Source organism: Delphinapterus leucas, chromosome 1, assembly GCF_059928025.1.
Source record: "Delphinapterus leucas isolate spDelLeu-1000000601 "Yukka" chromosome 1, BTC_Dleu_Yukka2, whole genome shotgun sequence".
Taxonomy (NCBI): Eukaryota; Metazoa; Chordata; class Mammalia; order Artiodactyla; family Monodontidae; genus Delphinapterus; species Delphinapterus leucas.
This window is the reverse complement of record NC_143129.1, coordinates 183,156,215-183,177,323: the sequence shown is the minus strand read 5'-3', so window position 1 is coordinate 183,177,323 and position 21,109 is coordinate 183,156,215. Positions and strand designations below refer to the sequence as shown.

General features: G+C 43.2%; 1 protein-coding gene across 1 annotated transcript in view; it reads right to left on the bottom strand.

Annotated features, from left to right (window-relative positions):
• The window catches only part of CLSTN1 (calsyntenin 1), an 87,092-nt gene that overhangs the window by 40,141 nt on the left and 25,842 nt on the right, over nt 1–21,109 (bottom strand). The window lies entirely within an intron of this gene.

The following is a 21,109-nucleotide window of genomic DNA, read 5'->3' as shown; positions in this document are numbered from 1 at the left end:
TGCTCCGCAACGGGAGAGGCCACAACAGTGAGAGGCCCGCGTACCGCAAAAAAAAAAAAAAAAAATGCAAAATTTCTGAAAAACTTGACTGAAAACGCAGTGTTCAAGAAAAAACCCCTTTTGGGATTTCCCTGGTGGCACAGTGGTTAAGAATCCACGTGCCAATGCAGGAAACACCGGTTCGAGCCCTGCTCCGGGAAGATCCCACATGCTGCGGAGCAACTAAGCCCATGCGCCACAACTACTGAGCCTGCGCTCCAGAGCCCGCAAGCCACAACTACCGAGCCCGCGTGCTACAACTACTGAAGCCCCCGCGCCTAAAGCCCGTGCTCCGCAACAAGAGAAGCCACCACAATGAGAAGCCCGTGCACCGCAACGAAGAGTAGCCCCCGCTCACCACAACTAGAGAAAGCCCGCGCGCAGCAACGAAGACCCAGCGCAGCCCAAAAAAAAAAAAAAAAAAAAAAACCCCTTTGGGATCGGGCCAGCTTGCACTCAGAGTCCAGCTCTCCTCTGTTACTTGCTGCATGACCTGGAGCATATAACTGACCTCTCCTGATCTCCATTTCCTCTTTTATGAACCAGGGACACCCCACAACCCACAGGGCTGGGGTAGATAATTGGAGAAGTGGTGTTTTTCCTACTCAATTAGGCACTAGCACTGTTACTTTTGTTTTTAAGGTAAGAACATCTGCTCTGGCAGTCTGCTTACCTGAGAAAATGAATTTGTAGTTTCTGTCCATTTCGTTCTGCCCCGGGCTTTGCCCCCGGGGGGGGGGGGGTCTGTGCTGCGACTTTCCCTGGTTGTGGCCACCAAGCCCCTCCCCGGGTTCCTATCTCCACCAGCTTGTTTTGGGCTCATCTCACAGTTGGAACCTTTCCATTTTCCTTTTACTTTCACCTTCTGAATGTTCACATTATAACCTCAGGCTATGTAATTAACCACCAAACGACTCCTGAAGCTGATCTGATTAAAAGGGATGTTATGAAACTTTATTTCCACATAGTTGGTGCCTATTTCTTGAATTAACTACCCAGATTCTCTTCAGTAAGTTTAAGTCAACCCAGAAGTAACTGAAAATAAATTTAAATGTTTAACCATCTTTAATACAATGTGACCATGATGTGATACTACTTTTTTTGCTGTCATGTGATGATGGGAGAAGGTGAGGGTCAGAAGCACCTGAGCCTCACCTGCACTTAACTCCCTCGTGACCTATTGGAGGAGCAGTGCGCTCACATGTGAAATCCCAAACGGGCAGGCGTGTGTAGGCCTATGTCTGCAAGGCGGAAAAAAAAGCTACCATCTCTCTACTTAATGACGCATCCACCAGACATTTTACACATGCTGCATCCAAGCCAAGAGCAAATCCTTCTGCCTTCATTTTCGAAGTAAACCCAGACCCACGGGGAGTTGGTTAAAGAGTACAGAGTTTCGGTTTTGCAAGACGAAAAGAGTTCCAGGAGTTGGTTGCACAACAGTATGAAAGAACAAACTCAACACTACTGACTCGCACACTTAAAAATGGTTACAGGGCCACCCTGGTGGTGCAGTGGTTGAGGGTCCACCTGCCAATGCAGGGGACATGGGTTCGTGCCCCGGTCCGGGAGGATCCCACATGCCGCAGAGCGGCTGGGCCCGTAAGCCATGGCCGCTGAGCCTGCGCGCGTCCGGAGCCTGTGCTCCACAACGGGAGAGGCCACAACAGTGAGAGGCCCGCGTACCACAAAAAAAAAAAAAAAAATGGTTACAATGGGAAATTTTATGTTACGGGTATTTTTCCACATTCTTTAAAAATCCACACCCACAAAATAAACGCAGACGCAGCCATTTCTCATCCTCTCTGCTGCCCACTTAGATCTACTACAAAAGCCAAGTAACCGCTTCATCCTTGCCTCCTGCACTGACTCTTCCTTCCCACGGTAGCTGGGCGACCACTTCTCACACGGGGGTGGCTCAAGGCCTGTGCTCTCAGAACCTGTCTACACCAAAGGTACTGAGGACCCCAAACAGCTTTGGCTTAGGTGGGGCCCATCTATCTATCAGTATTTACTGTGCTGGAAGTTAAGCAAAATGTTAGTATTTATCAAGTCATTAAAAAAAAAACCATTGTAAGTTATCATAATATTTTAATGAAAATAACTATTTTTTAAAACAGAGTTTACTAAGAAGACTGGCAATGTTTTATACTTTGCAAACCCTTTCACCTTCTGGCTTAGTAGAAGACAGCTGGGTTCTCACCGCCACTCCTGCAGCCAATATGCTGCTTATGACACGTCATGCAGCCTCTAGAGAACTCCGCTGCACACTCATGAGAAAATGAGGAAAAGGCAAGTCATATCTTAATATAATTAAAATAGCTTTGAGGGCTCCCCTGGTAGCACAGTGGTTGGGAGTCCGCCTGCCGATGCAGGGGACACGGGTTCGTGCCCCGGTCCGGGAAGATCCCACGTGCCGCGGAGCGGCTGGGCCTGTGAGCCGTGGCCGCTGAGCCTGCGCGTCCGGAGCCTGTGCTCCGCGGCGGGAGAGGCCACAACAGTGAGAGGCCCGCGTACCGCAAAAAAATAATAATAATAAAATAAAATAGCTTTGACCTCTCAAATGCCCTGACAAGGTCCCTCGCTTCAGGCCTCTTCAAATGTTTCCTCCTCCAATTATAACTGCACCTGCTGCTCTGCCCTCTAGCCCCCCACTTCCTTCTTCTTTTCTCTGCTACTCCTCCCGACCACAGGCAGTCAGCCTGAGACGTGGGGCAGATTACCTGGCTTCCCTTGGCCTCAGTTTCCTCACCCGTAAACTGGGGACAGCAACAGTACTCACCTGGTAGGTTCCTGTGTGATCAAACCAGTCATGTGTAAAATGCTCAGGACAGTGTCTGGTGCTCAGTAGATGCCACAAAGGGGTTGTGTTGTTACTTCTCCTGCACACATACTGGTACAAAACCAGAGATTCCAGGAGGGTGTGACCTTTGTTCTCTGCTAATTCCCAGTACCTCGGGCCACAATAGCATCTCACTCCTCAGGAAATAGCTGGTAAGTGAGTATATAAGGAACCCCATGTAGAGTACAAATAAAATCAGTGCCCTGGTTTATAAATTCTCTCACAGAGAAGAAAGTTTTGGTGCTGAGGATTTAAAAAAAAAAAGGTACGATTTGGTGTTTTAGACATTGGGAAGATGTTTTTTATTTTTTGTTTCTGGAAGGTGGATGTTCTAAGCAAAGGAGACAAGAATCCGGAGGCATCGCATACATCAAAATACCAAGGGGTCTGCCTGGAAAGTAAGCTGAGCCCAAATCCAGGTCACAAGGGCCAAAAGTTTATAGTGCCTCTGGAAAACATCTCCCCTCACAAGAGCTGCTCCCGGGACAAGAGATTTGGTGGAGAGAGTTCAGCTGGTTGTGGTACACCTGCCCTTCTCCTTCTGAAATACCGCCCAGGACAGTGGTAAGTTAACTGGCACAGTGCTCTGCACGGGCCGCACAGCTGGCTGCAGCCTTTGAGCTGAGAGGGCTCCAGTGAGCACAGAAAAGAGCCTCGCTTTGCAATCAGGTTGAATGTTTTCCCTAACTGCTGAAAGTCCCGTCCTCTCCAGGCCTTGTTAAACTATCCTACAAGAGAGGCTGGAACACTGCCTGGAGTTACAGACCTAATACAGATAAACAGGCCATTTTAAAGAAAGTACTCCAAAAGTAAAGGAGCTGTTACAGTGGAGGATTCCTGGACTGAATGTCAATATTATGACATAGTATGAGCGTGTTTCGTGTTTGGTAATTGCAATCATTGTTGATTCTGTTGTGGTCATCCATTTACAATGCTTGGTGTCAGTTTATTTATCTCTTGTAAAAATAAAATACAGTGTGTGTGTGTGAGTTGTGAAAAAAAAAAAGACCATCAAAGAAAACTCCAAAACCTCTGTCGTTTGTCACTAATTTTGAAACAGAGAGGCTATTAGTTCAATTCACTATTGATAATGTACTATTAACAGCAATATTCAATTCCAATTTATTTTCACGTTTAAGATTTTATTAATAAAATTATAAGCACATCAAATAAAACTGAAGAAGACTATTCCAATATGTGAGTCCATAAAACCCCTGAGACTTAAACTAAGTGGATTTATTTAGCCTAGTAGGAAAGTAAAAATACTAGGCAAAGCGAATTGCAGAAAACCTGTGATGCATTTCTGCCTACCCTAACGGAAAGGCCTGCAGCTGAAAATGGCTAATGGTTCAAGGGGAATAATAATTGAATAGCTGGTCCCCGTTCTTTTATTTTTCCCCACTATTCTAATTTTATAACTCAAAATTTCTAAATTGCTCCTTGAGCTGACAGTAGAATGAAGAGATTTGGCCAGTTCCATTGACTGAGCTTTTAAATATTTAATAAATGATATTTTTAATATTTCATCACATTCAATTGGCATTATAAAACATTTATGGAAACAAATGACTGACGTTCCTGTAATCAGCAAAAAACAGTCATAAAGAAAGACATGAGACTACAGGCCATAAGTCTAGGAGCAGGTCACCCATGTTCAGAGTCTTTACCCAATTCATTTCATTACATTCTAGATCATAAAAAAGCCAACTAAGTTTTGAATGGCATAGCATTAACCAAAATCACAGAATAGCAAGGCTAAACCATATGATCATCTCAGTAGATGCAGACAAAGCTTTTGATAAAATTCAACACACATTTATGATAAAAACTCTCCAGAGGGCTTCCCTGGTGGTGCAGTGGTTAAGAATCCGCCTGCCAATGCAGGGGACACGGGTTCAAGCCCTGGTCCAGGAAGATCCCACATACCGCAGAGCAACTAAGCCCGTGCACCACAACTACTGAGCCTGCGCTCTAGAGCCTGTGAGCCACCACTACTGATCCTGCGTGCCACAACTACTGAAGCCCGCACGCCTAGAGCCCGTGCTCCGCAACAAAAGAAGCCACCACAATGAAGCCTGTGCACCGCAACAAAGAGTAGCCCCCACTCGCCACAACTAGAGAAAGCCCACGCACAGCAGTGAAGACCCAACACAGCCGAAAATAAATAAAAATAAAAATAAATTAAAAAAAAAAAACACCTCTCCAGAAAGTGGGCACAGAGGGAACCTACTGCCACATAATAAAGGCCATATATGACAAACCCACAGCAAACATCATACTCAATGGTGAAAAACTGAAAGCATTTCCACTAAGATCAGCAACAAGACAAGGATGTCCACTCTCACCACTCTTATTGTATTGGAAGTCCTAGCCACGGCAATCAGAGAAGAAAAAGAAATAAAAGGAATCCAAATTGGAAAAGAAGTAACACTGTCACTGTTTGCAGATGACATGATACTATACATAGAAAATCCTGAAGACGCTACCAGAAAACTACTAGAGCTCATCAATGAATTTGGTAAAGTTGCTGGATACAAAATTAATACACAGAAATCTGTTGCATTTCTATACACTAACAACAAAAGAACAGAAAGAGAAATTAAGGAAACACTCCCATCTACCACTGCATCAAAAAGAATAACTAGGAATAAACCTACCTAAGGAGGCAAAAGACCTGTACTCAGAAAACTAAAAGACACTGATGAAAGAAATTGAAGATGACACAAACAAGATGGAGAGGCGTACCATGTTCTTGGATTGGAGGATTCAATATTGACAAAATGACTCTACTATCCAAGGCAGTCTACAGATTCAATGCATCCCTATCAAATTAACAAGGCTAGCAATCAACCCTATAAATGTAGGCTATACCTGGGGAACACACCTATCATTTTAGGACACGGCTAGTTTCGGTGGCTGTGGTAGACTTTAATCATTAGAAATTGCCACCAATTTAAAAATCAAAATGAAAAGAATGTAAGAGTCAATTTCAGGATTAACTTGAAATATAAAACTTTCATCTCCCTAAGTACATCCCAACTCTCTGGACTAAAGAGAGGATGGCCCCTTACCCAGGACACACAAATCACAGACTCAGGCAAGGTGGTTCCAAAGCCTGTGTGCAGTGGCCTTGACATCAATCCAGTTTGCCCCTCCGCATTCCAGAACACTTAGCTTGGTCATATCGGGCCAATATTGATATCATAATAAATAATGACAGGTGACTTAGTTTTAAGGGATTATAGGCACTTTGCTGGTATATCTTAGATGCTGTTCCATGTTTTGTTTGCAGATTCAGTGTTTAACCTCAATCTGCAATTAAGGAACACTGACACTAGGTGGCGACAGGTGCCTCCGATTCCATGCTGCAAATTACCGGGCTTCGATTAAAAATCTAGCTCTTTACTTACCAAAGGAGCAGAATGTAATCTGAGTCAGCAGGCCCTTTGTTAAAGATGATATGTATAGAAAAGTGTCTTAAATTATATGCGTATAAAATCTCCAGCCGATTTTTTTCTCGAAAACTATAATAAAATATTCATAGGGCCCAAAGCAAAATATAAAAAGGCATACATTCTCTGGGACTCTCTCAGTACTGTCCCGGTTGAATACTCTTATTTAGATCTGACCATCCCTGATTCTTCAAATCAGCTTAACATCAAAGGTCCTTTCAGCTTCACATCACCACTGACTTGGGAGTTTGTTCCAAGAGATCTTCCCTGAACACCTGCTATGCATAAGCACACGGCAAGGTGCTGGGCTCTCGGGGAATCATGGCACAATCTCTGGAGAACACAATCATGTCAAAGACCGTCTACATTCTAAATGATGTGGCTAAAACTAAGGGGTTATGAGGTGTGCCAGGAACTTCATCAATCAGCAGGGACCAGGATGACCAAGGAGCCACCATCCCAAATGTGGCCACGCCCCTTGCTAGAGGGAAAGAGAGAGCTCTGGAGGGTCTCCCGGTGGGAGCTGAACCTTCCACCCAAAAGGGACACAAGTCACTTTTGCTCCTAATTCATGGCCAGAACTAGTCACACAGCCTCACCCAAATTCCCCAGGGTGGCGGAAGTGCCATTCTACGTGTCTGGAAAGAGAGCTGGAAATATCTGAGGTCAACTCTAGGGACTGCCAGAAGTACAAGTGGAGACAGCCCCAGGGACACCCCTAAAAGGGTAAGTGAGGTTTCTCAGCTGTGAGGGAGTATTTTAAACAGAATAAGAATACATATAAGCGTTTCTTAAAAAGCTAAAAAGAGAGTTGCCATATGATCCGGCAATCCCACTCCTGGGCATATATCCAGAGAAAACTCTAATTCGAAAAGATACAGGCATATCAATGTTCACAGGGCCACTATTTACAATAGCCAAGACATGGAAGCAACCTAAATGTCCATGGATATGTGAATGGATAAAGAAGATGTGGTGTATATATACAATGGAGTATTACTCAGCCATAAAAAAGAATGAAATCATGCCATTTGCAGGAACACAGATGAACCTAGAGATTATCCTACTAAGTGAAGTAAGTCAGACAAAGACAAGTATCATATGCTATCGCTTATGTGTGGAATCTTAAAAAATTATACAAATGAACTTATTTATAAAACAGAAATAGACTCACAGACATAGAAAACAAACTTATGGTTACACCAAAGGGGAAAGAGGGGAGGGATAAATCAGAAGCTTGGGATTAACAGATACACACTACTATATATAAAATAGATAAACAACAAGGGCCTACTCTATAGCACAGGGAACTATACTCAGTATCTTGTAATAACTTATAATGGAAAAGAATCTGAAAAAGAACATATATATATATATATACACACACACATATATATAACTGAATCACTTTGCTGTATACCTGAAACTAACACAACATTGTAAATTATACTTCGATTTAAAAATAGTTATAAAAAATACATATAAGGCAGAAAGGTAGAGAAAGATGTGGCTCATTCTGGGACTAGCAAGACTGCGATGAACGCATGGCTCTAAGCGTATAAGGAGGTACAGCTGGACGGGGGCTTGGTCTGTGATTTTAGGGTAACATGGGGAGCATCCCTCTTCTGTGCTACACCAATGAGCTCTCTCAATTCTTTAGACAGTAAGAAGCTGTTAAAAGCTATAAACAATGTGGTCTGGCAGAAAAGGCAGGAACTTTGGGATCAGACAGAACTTAGTTAATGAATAAATTCTGTTTCTCACTCCCTCTGTAACTAGGGGCAGATTATTTAACCATCCTGTACCTACTTCTTCATCCTAAGTGGGGGATGAGACCACCTTCCATAACCTTGTTTGGAGGATTATAAATGAGGTAAGTGAAGGGCCCACTCTATGCCTGACACACGGGCGTTCAACAAACACTTGCTGATAAGTTGATCATAAGCAATAGCTATGTTTTAGAAATAACTGCGAGGGCAGAAAGACCAGAGCTTAGGAGACTCAGGAGGTGTTTCCATGACGACCTCCCTACCATCATCTTCCTGAATACAACCTACAGCAAAAGGAGATCCCTACAGCCTCAGACCCTGCATTGGCCTCATTTTATCCTCTTTATTTGGCAAAAGAAAAGAGAGAAGTAGCATTATACAGAGTGACACTGTTAAGTGTAAAACAAAAAGCAAACCAAAAACACCTGGCGCTTTTTTTTTAACCAAAAAAGGAAACTTTTTAATCAACCAAAGTTACACGGCATGAAATTTATACACAGCTCTCTTTTTCAGCTGAGGTTATTCCTGGTAATGGTTTTAGCTAATACAGCATTAGTTTCCTCTGACTTTGTAAAATATATTTTGTATTACTCTTAGTTTTTTTCTAAAACTGAATACTTCCCTGGAGAAAACCACAATCTGAAAAGATACATGCACCCCAATGTTCACTGCAGCACTATTTACAACAGCCAGGACATGGAAGCAACCTAAATGTCCACTGACAGAAGCATGAATAAAGAAGATGCAGTGTATATATACAATGGAATATTACTCAGCCATAAAAAAAGAACGAAATAATGCCATTTACAGCAACATGGATGGGCCCAGAGACTGTCATACTGAGTGAAGTAAGTCAAAGACAAATATCATGTCTTTGACATGAAATATCATGTCTCTGACATGATATTTGACATGTCTTTGACATGTACTTATATGTGGAATCTAAAAAAAATGGTACAAATGAACTTATTTACAAAACAGAAACAGAGTCACAGATGTAAAAACAAACATGGTTACCGGGGTAAAATGGGGGAGGGGAATAAATTGGAAGATTGGGATGGACATATACACACTACTATATATAAAATAGATAACTAATAAGGACCTGCTGTAGAGCACAGGGAACTCTACTCAATATTCTGTAATGACCTATGTGGGAAAAGAATTTTAAAAAGAGTGGATACATGTATATAACTGATTCACTTTGCCGTACAACAGATACACAACAGCGTAAATCAACTACACTCCAATAAAATATTTTTTAAATAAATAAATAATTAAAACTGAACATGTCCAAAGAATCTCTAGACAAATTCTGTAAGCAGTCTTAAGGGCCTCTTCATCGCAATCCCAAATAAATTTAATGTCAAAGTGTTGGAAAAATCTATATGCGTTAGATATTGTTTAGATCAGGGTTTCTCAACCTCAGTACCGCTGATATTCTGAGCCAGATACTTTTCAGGTGTGGCCCATTCTGTGCACTGCAGGATGGTTAGCAAAATCCCTGGCCTCTATCCACTAGATGCCAGTAGCACCTCCCCAGCTGTGACAACCAAAAATGTCTCCAGACTCTGGCCAAGACTCCACTGGGGGCAAACACCCTCCCCAGCTGCCCTAGAGCCATTGACTTAGATCCACCACCTTAAGGAAAACCAAGGTTTTTCCACATTAAAATCATCTGAGGACTTCAAAAAGAATTTGAATTATTTTTTATAATTTGTGTATTACATCAATATGAAGTTCATTTTTAAAATAAAATCACATTTCAGTGTAAAATAAATCCTTAAAAAATAAAAATAAAATAAATCCTTAAATTAAGCAAACGAACAACCGTTTTAATGGTACAGTGAAACATTGCTTGTGTTTATTCACATTTCACCTACCATGAACATGCAGCCCTACGTGTTAAGCGGTGCCATTTTACGAGAGGAGGCTGGTGACCTGCCCGTGCTACCTGTAGTTCCACGTGTCAGGGAACAGGATGCGTGTCACTAGGCGAGACCAAAGAGTAAGGAAGAGTGGAACAGGGAGGAGCCTGGGTGCCCTTCTCCCAAGTTCAAAATGCAACCGCCCTCCCCAGCTGCCCTAGGGCCACTGACTTAGATCCACCACCTTAAGGAAAACCAAGGTCTTCCACATTAAAATCATTTGAGGACTTCAAAAATAATCTGAATTATTTTTTATAGTTTGTGTATTTTATAATATTATAATTTATTTGTATTACATCAATGTGAATGGGCGGAGCAAATGCAGATGGAAGCAAAGGAGACCTGATGGGGCACCTGAGGGAAGACCGCCTGCCTCAGGCTGGAGGTGACAGGAAGGGGCAAGAATGGAATCAGGGAAATCAGTAAAAGACGTCAGGACAAGATAAGAAACAGTAAATGGCTGAAGGGGCTGAGCCAAGACTGTGGTTTGGTGTCTAGGCTTCCATAGCACATGGCTGATGGGACAGCTGTTCCTATCCTGGACTGACAGTTAAGGAGACGACAGCCTGGGGAGAATCCAGCAAAAGGCGCTTCTTTCTTTTCCCTTCCTTCTATCCACAGTCCATCCATCCACCATCCATCCATCCATCACCCATCTGTCCACGGTCCACCCATCCATCATCCATCCGTCCACCGTCCATCCATCCATAGTCCATCCATCCACCGTCCATCCATCCATAATCCATCCATCCATCGTCCATCCATCCATCATCCATCCATCGTTCATCCATTCACCATCCACCCATCCACCATCCATCCATCCATCACCCATCTGTCCACCGTCCACCCATCCATCATCCAGCTATGCACCGTCCATCCATCCATCCATCATCCCATCCATCCATCTCTATTGAGCCCCAGGTAGTCTTCTAAGTGCTGAGGAAATAATAGCGAAGAGAACACTCCCTGCCCCCCCTACAGCTTATGTGATGGATGACAAGTTTTAAGTACATGCTGCAAAAGAATTCATTCATAGGGAGCAAAATTACATTTTCTACAATTCCAACTTTTCCAAGCTTAAAGGGAGCCTTCTATTTATTCCTCCAAATTCCAAATTTTTTAAATTGTTGTAAAATACACAACTTAAAATTTACCATCTTAACCTTTTTCAGTGTACCGCTCGATGGCATTAAGTACATTCATCTCCAGAACTGTTTTCATCCTGCAAAACTGGAACTCTGTCCCCACTGAACAATGATTCTGCACCCTCGTCATTCCAGCCCCCAGCAAATACCAGTCTACTTTCTGTCTCTTATGAATCTGACTACTCTAGGGAGCTCACATAATCGGATATTTGTCCTTTTATGACTGATTTATTTCACTCAGCATAATGTCCTTGAGGTTCACTGATGTTATAGCATGTGTCAGAATTCCCTTCCTTTTTAAGGCTGAGTAATATTCCACTGTATGTATATACCACATTTTGTTTATCCATTCATCCATCAATGGGCACTTGGGTTGCTGCCATCTTTTGGCTACTGTGAATAATGCTGTCATGAACATGTGTGTACATGTATCGAGACCCTGCTTTCAATTCTTCTGGCTACATACCCGGAAGTGGGATTGATGGATCATACAGTAATTCTATTTTTAATTTTTTGAGGAACTGCCATCCTGTTTTCCATAGTGGCTGCATCATTTTACATTTCCCACCAGCAGTGCACAGGTTCCAATTTCTCCACATACTCACCAACACTTGTTACTTTCTGGGTTTTGATAGCAGCCATCCTAATGGGTGAGACGAAACAAGTTCTGTATCATGTAATTTTATCTTTTTATATTATGTAAGATATAAAAGTAGACAGACTAGAATAATGAACCCCACGGAACCATGATTCAACCACTACAATTATCAACAAAGGGCCAATCTTGTTTGATTTATACACCCCCATTCCTATCACCAATTTCAGATATTTTGACACATATCCCAGACATCATATAACTTCACCCCTCAATACTTCAACATACATCTCTAAAAGATGACTCTTTTGGAAACCAACCATAATGGCACTATCACCTAAAAATTCACAGTAATTGCTTAATATCATCAAATATCCAGTCAGGATTCATACTGATCTGTTTTGGTATATCAAATAATTTAACTCAATACATCTCTCTGTCTGTGATGTTTCATCATGAATTTGACTGCTATGAAAGAAAAAAACTTTAAACCATTGATCACACTTAATCAATAAGGCTTTAATGGTTTCCACAACCTCCCAATTTTTGTTTCACCATTAAGTATGTTTATTTAAGTAGGTTTTTTTGTAGATGTTATCAGATTGAGAGAGTTCCCCTCTATTCCTAACTTGCTGGAGTTTTTACCATGAACGAGTGTTGGATTCTGTCAAATGCTATTTCTGCACTGACTCATACGATAATGATTTTTTTTAACCTGTTGATAAGGTGGATTACTGATTTTTTAATGCTGAAACAGCCTTGTGCACATAGAATAAATCCCATTTGGTCATGGTGTGTCATTTTTTTTTGTATTGATATACTGTTGGATTTGATTTCCTGATGTTGTACAGAGGAATTTTACTTTGTATTTGTTTATTGAGACTGTCATTAAAAATTTTTTTCATCAATATATTTCAATTTGCTTCCGTTCTGACCTGAAAATTCTACTGGCTTGAATATATCTAGTTCTGTAGATTCAACATCAAATACAACACTTATTTCCTGAGCACTGACTATGTGCCGGGCACCGTATATGCTCAATTTTACTCACCACTGAGACTGATTTCCTAAAAGATGTAGCTACACAATGGGGCAGGAGACAGCAACAGTCACAATGCTGTTTTTGAGCAATCAGGGTGTGACGATCTCAAATGTGCTTTTGAAAAAGTAGGATTAAAAAAAAGCCAACTGGAATTTCTGATATTAAATCTGGCTTAAACATAGCATCCCCACACACCTAAGAGACAGATAGCTGAAGGTCTGTTAGTAAAGAGGCAGGTCCTCCTAAAACAACGTTCAGGACCTTTTCAGATCATGGACTCTTTTGAGAATCTAATGAAAGCCACGAACCCCCTCCCAAGGTAAAAATGCGAAAACACACGTGGCACATGGCGGGAGGTTTTAGGGGCTTCATACGACTGCAGACACCAGTCCAGGTAAGAATCACTATTCGCAAACACAGTGAAATCTCTATCAGCTGACCCTCAGAAACCTGGCGTCTTCACCTAGCACCTTGACGTAACTGGAAATCGAAGTGTAAAACTACATTTCTTTTATGCTTGTGGTTCTCAGATTGTACTTGTATTTCACAGTCTTCAGCAGCAATATCTTAATAGTTCATGGAGGGCTTCCCTGGTGGCGCAGTGGTTGAGAGTCCGCCTGCCGATGCAGGGGACGTGGGTTCGTGCCCCGGTCCGGGAGGATCCCACATGCCATGGAGCGGCTGGGCCCGTGAGCCATGGCCACTGAGCCTGCGCGTCCGGAAAAAAAAAAAAAAAAAAAAAAGTTCATGGAGACTTCCCCACATGACCCCAGGAGAGAGCCAAGGAAGAAATACAAATTAGGAAAGACACTTGACGAATTTTTAAAGAAAGTAAAGGCTAGTGACACAGAGAGGCTGAAAGTAATAAAGAAGTTAATTTGAAGCTGAAATGATAGAGTATGCTTTGAATAATGGTGAAAAGCCCAAGTGATAAAGACAGAAGCCTTATGCTTTTATTGAGAATAATAAAAAAAAATAACTTCTAAGAGGGCTGCTTCCATCTTGTTCCCCTAATTAATTTTATAGAAAAGCATCTTTGTTACACTAGTCAGGAGGTTACATAATTAAACATTCTTACTTCACTGTTATGAGAAAGATGAAAAGGAAACTGGGTGGGTGGGTGGGCAGATGGGCAGATGGATGGATAGGCAATAGAATAAGGATATCCTTCTTCAAACAAGTTCCAGGTCTGCTCTCTAGATGGGTCCACGAAGATCTACATGTACCATCCACAACACAGTATAATAACCGATCCGAAGCCATTAAGGGAGGTATTTAGCATATTTTACTCACAATTATCAGGAAAATGTAAATATTTTAAAGCAGCCTCCAACAAATATTTTTTTAACATTTAAATAGGCTACCTAGGGACTTCCCTGATGGTCCAGTGGTTAAGACTCCACGCTTCCAATGCAGGGAGCACAGGTTCGATCCCCGGTCAGGGAGCTAATAAGATCCCACATGCCGCACAGCATGGCCAAATAAATAAATAAATAAATAAACATGAGGCTACCTACCCTTCAGTTGCCCATTATCTCATTTTTCTAGCACTCTGATTTTCATAGTAAGTTGGATTTAACTCTCCAAAGTAACAATATCACATTCACAGATTTTCTAGTAAGCAAATGGAAACACTTCCCTAACAAGAAGTGAAATCAATTACTTTTCTAATCAAATTCTGTTTTACTCAATATTGAGATTTACCCCATCACATGAACAGGCCAGGTACCAACCTAAAACATAACCCGCAGGTCTAACTATAATAATGCCTGTGTTCCACTGTTGTCTCCTGAGCTTCATGGACAACTATCCCACATGCTGAGAGCCTCTCTTGAATGTCACAAACGTGACGCGACAGCCACTCCAGCGTGGGAGCCTCGTGTTCAGCTGCAACACAATTTCCAACAGCAAAAGCTCTTGCCCGACTCCTCCAGAAGTTCCAGGTGATGGGCGAGATGCACAGGGCAGACAGTCCTCAAACTTCTGGGAGGTCAGGGGTCTCCCTCAGTGTTTGCACTGGGAGGGGTCCAGGCGGAAGTGCTCTGGGCTCACAGGATTCCTCCAGGGTCCTGGTCATGAATACTCTGCAGCCCCTTGTGCGGGGAGCCCTGCCTTCAGCTGCAGCATCCCTGGGAATGGAGGAGGCACCTGGCCCGAGTCCCACAATACCCCACAGGTGGGCGGTCGGCAGGCTGACATCCCCAGGGAACCTGGGGATCTTCTCTGACCAGCGTGGTGGGTGCTCGGGTTAGGTTCAGGGGGCCCTATGAGCTTTTCTTTTTTCTTTTTGCGGTACGCGGGCCTCTCACTGTTGTGGCCTCTCCCGTTGCGGAGCAGAGGCTCCGGACGCGCAGGCTCAGCGGCCATGGCTGATGGGCCCAGCCGCTCCACGGCATGTGGGATCTTCCCGGACCGGGGCACGAACCCGCGTCCCCTGCATCGGCAGGCGGACTCTCAACCACTGCGCCACCAGGGGAGCACCCTATGAGCTTTTCTCATGCTCTGTTCCCTCTGGTGGTGACTATTCGTGCATGATTATTGAGATATCTCAGAATGCAGCTTTGTGACAGGAAGAAGAGGTGGGAAACTGGAGGAACTTCTTAAAATTTGTATCCTAACAGATGAGGGGAGCTCAAACCACAGAGGGCAAGGAATACACTGACTTCATGCACCACAGCAGTGCTCCATAACCAGGGTGCGGGCCACATCTTCCAGACCTTGTCTCCTGGGCTGCACCCTGGAATCTGAGCCAGTCAGACTGACCTGGGGTTGGGCAGGTTTGGAACGGGACGTTCTCCAGGAGATTCTGCTGCACTCCCCAACAATGAACGAACGAATCACGTGAGGCTCATGAATAGAGGCATTCGGAGAGTTCTCTTTAAGAGAAACTGGGCAATTTCCACTTTTGCTCTCTTAAATGCTTTCCTGCCCTCTGTACGCACCCCTACCCCACCTGATCCCCACCCCCAGAGAGCTATTTTGGGAGGCAGCTGTCTTTGGATTCGCTCTTCTAGGATACTTACAACTGGTACCACCTATGGCCACTGGTTTTGTCTTAGCACAAGAGCCCTCCTTAAGCAAAAGCATCTCATGCATGACTTAATTCGCTGAGATGTAATATACAGCATTTTTCACAGGCAATGCCATGCAAAACTGTGAACTTTATCTTCAGGTCACTCCACTGCCTTTCTGCACACGCAGGGTTACCAACATACACACCTGCCTCGCTCCCCACCCCGCAGCCACCCCCGTCAGTGTGCTTCCAGATTTTCCTGACCTCTTCATTTGTACCAAATCTAAACTCACCTGCTCCAACTTTCCATTTTCTCACAATCCTGCTAGGACTGGCCTGCTAGTCTGAGAAACTAATTTGAGTTGGGTGCAAATGAAGGATAATGACAAGATAGCCACATTTGCACTGTGCCAAGGATTTCAATGATTTAATACAAAAGTAGAAACTAAGGTAAGAAACGCAGGCACCCTGCCAGCTGGTGGAGGAAAATATTTTTGGAACAGAGCCCTTTAACACCTCTCAGTTCATATCTTAAGTGCATGGAAGTTATTCAGAGGACATATATTTTTATGCAGTTTCCTACAGAATTAAATATACAGCATGACAGGAACAAATCTACTGCCAAACCACTGTTAGAGCATTTCAAGTTGGTGATTTGTACACATCCATTTTTCAATTAACGCTTACAATGCAAGTCAATCAGAAATCTAGTTATGCAAAAACGTACCTGTCATGATTTCCTTAAATTTCCTTTTTTTGCTATGTTACCAGAAAATACAGGCCGGGTTTGCCCTTTTCTTTCTTCTTATCGTTATCACATTTGTCTTGAATTAAAATAGGACAGGGCGCTGTCCTGAATCGTAACATAATAGTCCGGTGGCGATTTCCAAGTTCTGTTGTGTTTTTTTAGTCTCCTGACCTTCATATACAATGGAAAACTTTATCATATATAGTTCAGAAAAGGCCACACAGTGTTCAAGACCTTCTGACATTCACTATCAATACAACATTCTTAACAGCTGTTACCCAAAGTACTGTCATTAAGTTGACTAGAATTGCCTAAAAAACACAACAGCTGACCGCAAAAATATAAAAATCCCGTCCTTGCTCCCCGATTGTTTGCTCCTTTATTAACTTACGTTCCTACAATACCAACGATAACAAGATAAATGCTTTTCCATAGAATTCTTACCCTATTTAAAATAAATGTAAAGGTTTTGTGATCAACACAGAAAATGAAACAGCTCAATCTTATTTTTCCACCGAGTCTCTCAAGAAGCACATTTACACGAAGAAGAGCAGAATCGGGACTTCCCTGGCGGTCCAGCGGTTTAGACCCTGCACTCCCAGTGCAGGAGGCCCGGGTTTGAGCCCTGGTCAGGGAACAAGATCCCACGTGCCACAACTAAAAGATCCCGAGTGCCACGGCTAAGACCTGGCGCAGCGTAATAAATAAGTTAAATAAATATTTTTTTAAAAAAAGAAGAGCAGAATCAATATAATGATGAGACATGAAGGAAGACGACAAGGACATAATTCCCCTAAGTTATTCTGGGTGTTTCAAACCCCAGGACATTGAGAAAACTTATAGATAGAATTGCGGGGGTGGCGGTGGGGCGGGGGGGAAGAATTTCGAGCCTACACTGTGGCTGACCTTGTTTTTTTTTTTAATTTTTGGCCGTGCCACACGGCTTGTGGGATCCTAGTTCCCCGACCAGGGATCAAACCCAGGTCCCCTGCAGTGGAAGCGCGGAGTCCTAACCAGTGGCCCGCCAGAGAAGTCCCATACTATGGTTGATATTTAAGGAATCTGTGAAAGATGATAACCTGGTTCAAGAATTGGAAGAAGATGGACGTTTTTAGCTATACTTCAATGAGTTTGGCACTGACCATGGACAAAATTCTAGATTGGTTTCTGTGCCTTTAGAGAAGGAAAGAAAAATCACAAAGAGCTGGTGACCTTATTCACAAGAACAAGGTATTAAACATTTTCTCTTTTGAGAGGGTTATTAGGAAAGTCACAGGAAAGCTGGAAAAATAACATCAGCTTCTATTTCCAAAGTGCCTTGATAAAAACTTTCCTTACCAAGACCCATTTGAAACTCTAGCAATAGTGTATTAAACCTTGAAAAGGCATCTGAGGGGGCCTCTCTTCATTTCCTTTTGAGTAGCAAGATGGAAACTGAATGGAAATAAAAGTGGGTGGATTTACAATGGCCATCCCAAAGGGTCACTGAATAATGCACCCAGGAAATCTGGACCAGACTCTGGTCATCTTTCAAAGGCTCATTCTTGCTTGGTGCTCTTCATCCTTTATATCAAAGTTGAAAACCACAAGAAGCTAGAATGGACAGATAGAAACTGTGGAGTCAGGATTCAAAACTACCTGACAGCACGGGGAGGCGGGTCACATGCAGCAAGAAGAAGTGTAATGAAGACGAATGTGAACACCTGCACCAGTGCAGAGCATCCGGTTAGGGTTCAGCACCAAAGTGGGGGGTCCTGGGGTTCAGGTTAATAAAGTCGGTGTGAGGGGGCAGCTGAGAAGCTTGGAGAAGGGGTACTAGCTACATGCCACCCCAACTCTGCTCCTGTGTGTGGAACTCTATTAAGCCTTCTGCCCTGTCTGAAAGGTGGTGTCTACACCATGGAGCACCCAAGGACAAAGAAACCAGGCAGGCTGGCAGAGAGATTTTGGAAATACATCACATGAAGAACAACTTGGTATATAAAAAGTTGGTGTCGGGAGGGGAGGGGATGGTAACTCCCCTTGTGGGTGGGGATGCAAAATGGTTCAGCCACTGTTTGGTGGTTCCTCAATAAATTAAACAAAATTACCATATGACCCAATAATCCCACTCCTAGGTATAAACCCCTAAGAATTTAAAACAGGTACTCAAACAATTACCCATGTGTGCATATTCATAACAGTGCTATTCATGACAGCTAATAGGTGGAAACAATCCAAAATGTCCATCAACAGATGAATGGATAAACAAAATGTGGTATATACATATGATGGAATATTATTCACCCATAAAAAGGAATGGAGTACTGATACATGCTGCAATGGGGATGAACCTCAAAAACATTACGTTAAGTGTAAGACGTCATACATAAAAGGTCTCATGAAATATTCAGAATAATTAAATCCACTTACATGAAATATTCACAATAATTAAATCCATAGAGACAGAAAGCAGAGGAGTGCCTGCCAGGGACTGTGGGGAGAGGTGAATGGGGAGTGACTGTTTAAAGGATATAAGGTTTTCTTTGGGGTGATGAAATGTTTTGGAACTACCCAGAGGTGGTGGCTACACAACACTGTGAATATACTATATGCCACTGAATTACCTACACACTTTAAAATGTTATGTTGAGAATTCGCGGTTTCTGGTCCAGCATGTAAGGAGCTTAGAAGTCACCACTCTGGGGCTTCCCTGGTGGCGCAGTGGTTAAGAATCTGCCTGCCAATGCAGGGGACACGGGTTCAATCCCTGGTCCCGGAAGATCCCACATGCCGTGGAGCAACTAAGCCCGTACGCCACAACCACTGAGCCTGCGCGCTGGAGCCCGTGCGCCACAACTACTGAGCCCATGTGCCACAACTACTGAAGCCCACGCACCTAGAGCCCGTACTCTGCAACGAGAAGGCACCACAACGAGAAGCCCACGCACCGCAACAAAGAGTAGCCCCCGCTCGCCGCAACTAGAGAAAGCCCTCGCGCAACAACAAAGACCCAATGCAGCCAAAAATAAAATTTTTTAAATGTTTAATATATTAAGAAAAAAAAGTCATCACTCCATGCTAACAAGGGAAAAGCTGAACTGAGACATCAACAACTCTTCTTAGATCCATCAGAGAAGTGAGGTCCCAGGGCAAAACTGCTGCCCCCAAAATGGCAGAGACAGACAGCAGAGCTACAGAGAATCACAACTTACCAGAGCAGAGACCCATGGTCAGAACCCGCCAGGAAACCAGTGCCAGGGGAGGAAAATGCAAACTGTAAACTGATGAATGGCTGGAGGCTACCATGGACAACTCTGAGGGCTAAAACCTCCAGGGGGACCCAGTCATCCGGGGTCCCCCACACTTTTGTTTTACCTCCAGGAGCCCTGCCAGGTCCTTACAGTGAATATCAGGGGAGAAGTCCCCTTGTGCCTCCAGCAGGGGGAGGAGAAAAGGAACCATTCTGAAATAAGCCAGAGCATTCTGTTCTTCTCAACAGGTTAGCTATTTAACCAGAGCCTAACTAACCCGCTGGGGTTGTATCAGAGCCTACTTGGGGGAAGAGAAATACACAAATCCAGCCCACTCTAGCTATCCTGTCCCACTTAAGGATGGAAGGGGGCCTGAGAAGCCCTGATGAAGTTCACAGACCAAGGGCACAGGTTCACTGAAAGACCAGAACCTAATCACAGGACTCTAGAACACTGACTCTCCCACAGCTTTACTGCTGTATCACTGAAGGCTGCTTTACCACAGTTCCTTCCACCCAGTACATCATGTCCACCTTTGCAACAAAAAATTACAAGGCAGGGGATCCCTGGCAGTCCAGTGGTTAGGACTCAGTGCTTTCATTGCCATGGCCTGGGTTCAATCCCTGGTTGGCGAAGTAAGATCCCACAAGCCACAAGGAAAAACAAACAAACAAAAAAATTACAAGGCATACCAAAAAGCAAAAACACACTTTTAAGAGACTGAACAAGCATCAGAACCAGAGTCACATATGGTAGGAAAGCAGGAATTAAAAAACAAAACAAAACTATGATTAATATGGTAAGAGCTTTAATGGAAAAACATGCAAGAACAGAGGGATAATGTAAACAGATGAAAGTTCTAAGAATAAAAAAGAAATGCTAGAGATCAAGAACTCTAACAGAAATGAAGAATGCCTCTGATGGGCTCATTAGGAGACTGAACACAGCTGAGGAAACGCTCTTTGAGCCTGAGGATATGACAACAGAAACTACCAAAACTGAAAAGCAAAGAGAGAAGAGACTGAAAAACAAAACAAAACAAAAAACCCAGAACAGAAAATCCAAGAACTGTGGGAACTTGTACAACTACAAGAGGTATAACATATGCATAAATGGGAACACCTGAAGGAGAAGGAAGGAACAGAGCGAAGCAACAATGAAAGAACTGCCCTCAAAGGAATGTCAGACACCAAACCACAGATCTAAGAAGCTCAGAGAACACCTACCAGGATAAATGCAAAACAAACAAACAAAAACTACACCTAGGCATATCATATTCAAACTGCAGAAAATCAAAGTTAAA